This window comes from Bison bison, unplaced genomic scaffold (genome assembly GCF_000754665.1).
Source record: "Bison bison bison isolate TAMUID 2011002044 unplaced genomic scaffold, Bison_UMD1.0 scf7180017864145, whole genome shotgun sequence".
Lineage (NCBI taxonomy): Eukaryota > Metazoa > Chordata > Mammalia > Artiodactyla > Bovidae > Bison > Bison bison.
Window position 1 is genome coordinate 5,856,749 of NW_011494717.1, and position 9,621 is coordinate 5,866,369.

Genomic DNA, 9,621 nt, shown 5'->3' on the forward strand with positions numbered 1-9,621 from the left:
GGGGGGCGAAGGTCCAGAAACCTTGACAGAAACTGCTCCTTGTAGAGCAGAGGACGTCAGAACTTGCTGGAACCCAGAGATCCATCCCCAGGGAAAGGAATGGAGGGGGATAAAACCCCCAGTCATCCCACGAGTCCCCAAGATGCAGAAAACCCTGACAGGAGAAGGTGAGGGGAGGCCAAGAGACAAAGCAGCAGAGAGAACAGAGGCAGAGAGCCAGAGAGAGTTCAACAAGCAAAAGCTGCCACGAAGGTCATCATCAGGATGATTCTGGCCTCCTCGGAGTGGATGCAGCCTTGCCCCAGCCCTGGACAGTCACCAATCTCCTCCTGTGAGGCGTTCACTATGAAGAGCTATAGAGGGCCCAGATTTCATCCTCTTGCAAACTCACAAGTTAGCCACAGTTTTACAGATGTGGGTAGGAGACTCTGGGCCAGAAAGAAAACTCTTTATCCCTCACAGTCATTGAGCAGGCAGCATCAGTATTGCATCTGCATTGGTGCCTCTGGTCCACCCAAGGGGACAATGTGGGGTGGGGGGCGTCCAGGGAATGTGGCGCACACTGTGGGTTTGCTTCACACCTGATGGCATCTAAGCTTAGGAAACTTGAACCTTTTAAAATGGGCATAAACTTACCTGAGGGAGATATTATCTTTACTGGAGGTAAAAATACCTGCCATCTGCTCCTTACCCCAGGGGGAGACACTGTCTGCTTCTTCCAGTGCTGCCTGCTATATGAAAATCCCCTAAGACAGGATCTAGAACAAAGGCTGTCAGTGCCTCTGCTGACAAGACTTGCAGGAATGCAAGAAACTTCCCAGAGAATGGTCCCTCCACACTCACAAACTGCAGAGACACAGAGCCCTACCCTCCCAGGATAGTTCTCATCTCATCCCTAGAGAGAGCAGAGGCTGGAGCAGGCAGGAATGACTCAGGAAGGGGAAGTCTTGAGCCTGGTCTTGAGGGATGGCCTGAGCCCATTCTCTGGGGTGGCTTGTCCTGGAGAATGCCTCCTCCAGATTCCACTCTAAAACATGGATCTGCCAGGGTCCAGAGAAGGGAACCATGGGTGAGCAAATAGAATTTCCCCTGTCCTCCTCGAGAGCAAGACATGTTCTGCATGCTCAGTTGCTTCAGTTGTGTCTCTTTTGCAATCCTGTGAACTGTAGCCTACCCGACTCCTCTGTCCATGGGATTCTCCAGGCAAGAATACTGGAGTGGGTTGTTATGCGCTTCTCCAGGGGATCTTTCCGACCCAGGAATCGAAACCATGTCTCCTGTGTCTCCTGCATTGGCAGGCAGATTCTTTACCACTAGCGCCACCCGGGAAGCCCAAGAGATGCTCTAGTTTTTCTTAACTTTTTAATTTTATATTGTCATATAGCTGATAAACAATGTTGTGATAGTTTCAGGTAGATAGCAAAGGGACTCAGCTGTACATATACACGTATCCATTCTCCCCCAGACTCTCCTCCCATCCAGGCTGCCATATGACATTGAGTCTGTTCCCTGTGTTACACAGTAGACCCTTGCTGGTTATCCATTTTAAATACAGCAGTGTGTACATGTCCATCCCAAACTCCCTAACTATCCCTTCCCCCATCCTCCCCCACCCCTTGGCAACCATAGAATTGCCTAGAATCTGAATCACATTCGAGGCCATTCTCTCACCACTGAATGAACACCCCTTACAGCTCTCGATCTCCTTCCACTCTGTCTGTGGCATACGGCACTCCACCCCCGAGTAACAGTGTCTCCAGAGTTCTCCAAATACGGTCCGGAGGCTCCTGCTCGCCAGGTTCACCCACAGAAGCAGAAAGAGGGGGAAGGGGGCCTGCAAATGTGCCTTTCTCTTCACCACAGGCAAGTGGTGAGATGTTTAGAACTGGGTCACCTGGCTTATCTTCTGCCCTCACTGAGATTAATTCACAAATGCCGCATTCAGAAGGCAGGCCAGATGCCACTTCAGTGCCTCTTTGGATCATTTCGCCTTTTCCTTACGGGGCCCACCCAGCAGCCGGGACCGTCACAGTCACTCTTCTGAATTATAAATAAGTCACAGCTCACCGCACCACCTGCTCTTTCTCCCCGAATTCGGAGCAGGGGTGCACAGCCACGGCACAGGATCCCCGTCTGACCTGCCTGCTCCTAGGAGCTCCCTCGAGGTTTCCACAAGCCCCTAATCTTCTGTCCCTCGCCCCAGGATCTCTTAAACAAATGTTATATGATCAATTATTTCATTGGCCTATTTAATTGATTTATATGCACTTTTAAAAGCTTTACACTGCAGAGGGAAACACATCTATCATAATCCTTGATTGAACTGGAAAAAGGAGAAAGGAGAGAGGGAATTAAAACTTATTGAGCGCTTATTATGTGCCAGGTAATACACAAGCTACTTTGCATACATTACTGAGTTAATCCTCAGAACTGCCTTGTGAAGTATTTTTTTTTCCCCTACTCAGTAGATGAGGAGACTGAGACCTGCAGAGGTGAAAGGACCTGCCCATAGTCACAGAGCATCAGCTGGAAGAAGCAGGATTCAACCGCAGCTCTGATCCCAAGCCAATATCTACCTCAGGATTTAAATACCAAATGTTTCTGTAAAAAGTTATGAATAAGAAATTTCATCCATTATCGTAGCATTGTTTCATTGAGGAAATCCAGTTGGCATTGCTTCCCTGAACTACATCTTTTACTACAACTGAAGGTGCCCAAGTGTACCATTTCACACCAGTGCGGGGAAGGGAGGCAGGAGGCCGGATCAGGGATACAAAGGGTGTTTACAAAGCCTGAGGGCTTTCTCTCTAAACATTAACACATTATAGAAAAGTCTTCAACTATTTCGACTCAATGCCATTGTGAAAGGGTAGAGAGAACATTCGTTCACCCAATAAAGGTTTATAGACAGTAAGTCACTGTGTGTAGGCACAGGGGAACAGCAGAGAACCAGCCGCTCACGGGCCCTCATTCTAGAAGCTAAAGTGAAAGTGAAGTCGCTCGGTCGTGTCCGACTCTTCACAACCCCATGGACTGCAGCCTGCACCAGGTTCCTCCGTCCATGGGGTTTTCCAGGCAAGAATACTGGAGTGGGCTGCCATTTCCTTCTCCAGGGAATCTTCCCGACCCAGGGATCGAACCTAGGTCTCCCGCATTGTAGGCAGACACTTTACCATCTGAGCCACCAGGGAAGACTCTAGAAGCTAAAGTGGTGCTCAAAGCCTGAAACAGGCACTGCCCTGAGCTGGCAGAACAGACGCAAGTGCTGGTGTCTGGACAGGGTCCAGGGGAAGGCACAGCCGACCTGAGGCCTGAGTGATAAGAGGAGAAGCCCTTTACCGTCCCTTCATGACACAGGTGAGCATCGTCAGTCCAACCACATGGAGCCCCAAGACCAAAGTAAGGCTTGGTCTACTAGTCTGGGTTCTCCAGAGAAGCCGGACCAATAGGATGAGATGATACATAGACAGACAGACAGACAGATAGATAGGATATATATAGAGAGAGAAAGATTAGAAGGAATTATAAGGAATTGCTTAGTGACATTATAGAGGCTGACAAGGGCCAAGAACTACAAATTTACAAGCTGGAGATCCAGGGGAAAGCAACAGTAAAGTTCTGTTTCAAGTTCAAAGGCCTAAGAAGCAGAAGAGCCAATGGTGTAAATTCCAGTCTGAATCCAAAGGCAAGAGAAGGCCCATGTCCCAATTCAAAGGCAGTCAGGAAGAAAAGCATTCCTTCTTATTCACAGGGAGGTCAGCCTTTTTGTTCTATTCAGACCTCCAACTGATTGGATGAGGCCCACTCACATCAGGGAGGGCAATCTGCTTTACTCAGTCTATCAGCTCAAATGTTAATCTCATCCAAAACCCCTTCACATACCCAGAACACATCCAGAATATGGTCTGACTGAATATCTAAGCACCCGGTGGTCCATCGAGTTGACACATAAAATTAAACATCACACTTGGGAAAGTATTTACCCCTAACTAAGTAGAATCAAACTGCTGAGTTTTTTGACTTCTGCATCTATTTTGTAGTTTTTCTGTCTCTTATTACCAGACTGTCACTGCTGATACCCATGGCCCCAGCCCATAGAAGGACCTCTCCTCACTTCTAATTCACTCTGGGTTTGAAAACAAGAGGGCTGCTCTAGCTGGAATTTAAGAATTTGAATGAATACACAGACTTGGAGGTAAAATGCTTGAGATGTAGAGCAAATATTTTGTGACATCTCTTTTATCTTCTCAAAGGGAACTTTTTTCACAGTCTATTCTGATTCTTAAAGCTGTGATCTAGATAAGGCAAGTTACCAGATAATATGAAGACTTTCTGTATGAGGATTGAAATAATAATAGAGGGCAAGTCATAGATAGCAATGTTTTGACAACTTCAGGGGGCAATTTGGTATTCAGGAATCACAAAACACAACAAATGTGAAAACAGGCAGCTAAACAGACTGATCCTCCCAGCTTTTTTTGGTCTCTTTAAATTATCCCAGGAAGAATAATTTCTTCCAAAGCCAACAGAATGAATCTTCACCATGACTTCTCAGGCAATAAGCTAGTCAAGTCCTAACCAAAGAGTTTCTGGAAACAATGGATTTTTACTCTTAAAAATAATCAGACTATTCAATCCTTAACACACACACACAAGAAGTACCAACCATACAGCTTGGCACCATTTTATCAAGTGTGAGTGTCAAATTTTTTATAGCTTCAAATTAACAACAAGGACCTGTAGTTTTTGTGTTTGTTTGTTTAAAAGACCAGCGGAGATTTTTCTTTTTGCTTGTTTAAGCTTCATTTAATTCAAGCTCCAATCTGCCCCTCTTTGATTGCATTTCCAAATCCTAAATAAAAGTGATAACTCTTTCTGCCAATTGTAACAAACTGCTGGTGCCAGTTATTGCTTTTTGGAAAAAAAAAAAAAAAAAAAAAAAAAAAAAAAAAAAAAAAAAAAAAAGGCAAAAGCAAAAAAAAGAAAAAAAAAATCTCTTAATACTTAGCTGACAGCTTTATCCAAAAAGGAGGAGAAAACCCTGGCCTTTCAAAGCCACCGATATATTTGTAACAACCTCTTTACTGAGTTCATGTATCTTCTTTATTGTTCTTCATAAACAGGCTATTGGATCTCTCTAGCTTGCAATGTGAAAAATGAAAGAATTTCCTCCCATCCATGCCTCTCTCATCTCATAATTGTTTTGTTCTGAGAGGTAGGGGAGACCTGTATAAATGTCTCTGCTATTTTATTTGTCCTCTCCAAGCCCATTCATGCTTTTCTCCAGGGCTTTTGACTCCTGCTCTGTTTCTGCCTGAACCTCCATCTGCTTACTGTTCTCTGCATCAAACCCCACTAAAGTGTTTGAGATTTCATTTCAGAGGGTGATGTAAGAGAGATAAGAGTCAAAGGCATTTGAAAAGCCACTTTCCAGTGTGTCTGTGCTGGGTAGGTTGGAGGGGGAGGCACAGCTCACCTGACATCACAGAGAACATCCTGGCTCAGGTCTGCAGCATCCACTTCTCTTCTCTGTTCTTTCCAGAGGGCCCTGCGGCTGTGCCTTCTGCTCCTGCTGCTGCGGCTTCAGAGGCTTCTCCATCTCTCTGAGCTCCAGCCTCATCGCCGTCCCCCTGAAACTGAGGTCCGCCCACGACAAGAACAGCCCTTGTCAGGAACAGGCAGGTCTGACAGCCTGTGAAGTGGCTTGTTGGGGAAAAGGCAAAATTTGTCAATGTGGTACATTGTCCTATAAATGTAGGAGATGCCCACTCCAGGAAGAGGCTGTGGAAAGGAGTCTGGAGTGGGTGGAAGCTGTTCGCTAAACTTTGATTCCTTAATGATACGCATCAGAGTCAGCATCTCAGACTTGAGTACTGGAGCAGTCCTATGTAAAGGAGAGAAAAAACAAAACAAAACATAAATACTCATTAGTCAGGCTTGGCTGTGATACTGCTATGTAACAAATAATCCTCAAATCTCAGTGGCTTACAACACATTTCTTTCTTTTCACTCTTGGATCCATAAGTTAGCTAGACTCGGCTGGGCTTGGATTAGGTGTGCTCCATATATGTCTCCATCATGGAACTGTGAACTACACAGGATATATGGATCTCATGGTGCAGGCAGGAGCAGCAGAGGGAAAACCCAAACATTCAAGCCTGGGCACACCCCCACTTCTGTACACTGGTTACATGGCCACACTGGAAGTAAGTGAGGCAAATAAACAAATATACACTATCCCAAGGAGGAAGAGAAAGGGATACTGAGTGATGATTTGTTCAACAACAATCCTCTCACCACAGATACACACACACACACAGGGTCAGAGAGAACTTCTTCCCAGGGAGGCAATAAATCCTGCAGAACAGAAGTTGCTTGCTCTTCCTATCTACCCCTGGCTATTAGGAGCAGCTCAACAAAGATATTTTTGGATGTGGGACTGAAAGTAACTTTAAATGCCACTTAGTCCTACATCTTCACCAAGGGAAGTTTTTAGTAACAGCTCCCATGATGGGAGGCCACATCCTTCAAAGAAACCCATTCCAAGCACACAAAATGAGCCTCTACAGTACGGCAATGCCTCAGATGTTAGTGGCCAGCTCTTAGGGTATCACCTAAGCCTTTCCTTTTCCGAGTGAAAAGCCCTGAGTGTCTTTCCCTCAAAGCCCATGGTTTGCAGTCAGTCTCTTCCAGGCAAGTGCTCTTGGTTATGCATTTCTTATATTGAGAACCCAGCCCAGAACTCCAGAACCACAACATTTGTGTTAGCAGAGTGGGGTGATCCTTTTCCCCTTCCCAGAGAGGGACCACTCAGGTTGAGCTTAAAATCATCTCAAGTCAAGACTCTCTTACAAGTGTTGCTAAACCACTCGTTGGTCAACTGCATATGGAGTGTTTGTGACACGACCTGCTTCTGCAAGGTGCTGGGGACACAGTGGTCTACAAAGTTGGCACACATGGTCCTGGCTCTCATGGAGGCTATTTGGACAGAGAGAGAAGAAATAAGTAAAGAGACAAATTAGAAAATGGAATAGACAGTGGGAAGAAGGAAGAGGGAAAGCTATGTGAGATAGAGTGGCAGGGGAAGGCCCCTCCAAAAAGGTGAATCCTGAAGCCCAGGAAGAGGGCCAACAGGAAGAGGGCAAAGAGAACCCCTGAAAGCTGTCTGGGCAGGAGGCAGCCCTTGGGGATGAAGGATGGAGATGCGAAGGCAGCTGAAGGCAGGCTATGTGGCAAGGCCTGGGGAACAGGGGAGAGGCACAAAGAACAGGCGGAGGGTCAGCAGGTCTGTTTGGCCTTGAAGGCAGCAGGGTTAATTCTGAGAGGTTGATGCTTTAAGCAGCAAAGAGCATGATGTGACGTGGATCTTGAACGAGCTCCCTGGCATTCCGAGTGTGTGCATCTGAGTGTGTATATCTGTGCATGTGGATCCGTGCAGTCCTTGGTGGAAAGAAGGCCCAGCTGGAGAACTTGATGCCGTCCCAACTGAGTTTCTCTTTGTAAATATGTGTCCCATGATCCAGCCTGTTGGTCAATAGCCAGCTTTTTCTGGCAGCTCTGTGCCTCCAACATGGGTCAGGCCAGGAGGAAATGTGACTCAGGTGAGCAGCAGAGACCCTCAGGCACATCACCTGAGATAGAAAAAGTACAAAACTCTGACAGAAGAACTTTAAAGCAGAACCTTCAGCAGCCATGATTTTCAGGAACAAATAGTTCAGTTCTTCCTAAACAGCCAGCCCAGTGTCGAGGAACATATCCTGGGTGATGAGCAACAGGGGTACAAACCACACCCTCGGAAACAGAAATGCAAAGCACTATCCTAACTAGATAAGCCGGAGCCCACCTGCAGTTACCAGACACCCCTGGAGTCTTGTCCAACAGGGAGGTGGAGGGCTCTGTGCTGTGTTTCTGCCAGACTCGCCAACGTGTGCATGTGACCCCCACTTGGTGGGCTGGTGCTCTGCCCACTGAGGTAGCCCTGCTTCCACCTTCTCCATCAGCCATCACCATGGGCCACCACACAGGTCTGGACCACAGAGACAGGATGGGAGGAGACCAGAGGACCAGGGAGGAAGTAGGGGGCCCTTTGAGCAGAGCCGGTGCAAGGACACTTGAGAATTTGACCTATAGGGATAAAGGAGTAGCTGTCAGCATAGATGAGACAGGCAGAGGAAGTGCTATGGACAATCAGAGGCTGAAAGTTACAAAAGCCCACATGCAGGAGGGTTCTTATATATGCAGGAGATACCTGCTGATCTGCTAGGAGGCCAGGAAGACCTGGAAAGGCTCACCTGACCAAAAAAATATAGATAGATAGATATAGATATCAATAGATATAGATTATACAGATAGATAGAGATACTGATACAGGTGTACTTTCCCCAGAAAGCACCTATTTTTTCAGTGAGTCACCTTCCCCAAGGAGAAAGGTACTCTGGAAAAGAGGGTAATGATGAGGCCCACACCTGGGGGTGGGCACAGCTTTTGTGGAGAACAGAGGTAAGTTCAGTTCAGTTCAGTCACTTCATCATGTCCAACTCTTTGCAACCCCATGGACTGCAGCACACCAGGCTTCCCTGTCCATCACCAACTCCCAGAGCTTACTCAAACTCATGTCCATCGAGTTGGTGGTACCATCCAACCATCTAATCCTCTGTATCCCCTTCTCCTCCTGCCTTCAATCTTTCCCAGCATCAGGGTCTTTTCCAATGAGTCAGTACTTTCCATCAGGTGGCCAAAGTATTGGAGTCTCAGCTTCAGCATCAGTCCTTCCAATGAATATCCAGGGTTGATTTCCATTAGGATTGACTGGTTTGATCTCCTTGCAGTCCAAGGGATTCTCAAGAGTCTTCTCCAGCATCACAGAGGTAAAGAGAGGACCAAAGGATGCTCTGTCTTATTCCTTGCTTTTCTCTGCCTCTTCCCTCACCCAGCCTCAGGAAGATTCTGCCTTCATCCTGGCATGTCCTTCTTCCTCACTTCAGCCTCCTGATCTTGCCTGAGTAATACAAAGACTTCAAGGGTCAAACCCAAGTGATCAAGAAGGAGGTATTTCAAACTTGTTATCCTCATTACACTTTTCAGAGAGAAAACAGGTTTTAAATCAATATGTATGGTATAATCCTATCTTTAAAAATATATTCAGCTCAGTTCAGTTCAGTCACTCAGTTGTGTACGACTCTTTGCGACCCCATGAACCGCAGCATGCCAGGCCTCCCTGTCCATCACCAATTCCCGGAGTCCACTAACACCCATGTCTATTGAGTCAGTGATGCCATCCAACCATCTCATCCTTTGTCGTCCCCTTCTCCTCCTGCCCTCAATCTTTCCCAGCATCAGGGTCTTTTCAAATGAGTCAGCTCTTCACATCAGGTGGCCAAAGTATTGGAGTTTCAGCTTCAACATCAGTCCTTCCAATGAATACCAAGGACTGATCTCCTTTAGAATGGACTGGTTGGATCTCCTTGCAGTCCAAGGGACTCTCAAGAGTACTTACTCCAGGACCACAGTTCAAAAGCATCAATTCTTCTACACTCAGCTTTCTTTATAGTCCAACTTTCACATCCATACATGACCACTGGAAAAACCATAGCCTTGACTAGATGGACCTTTGTTGAAAGT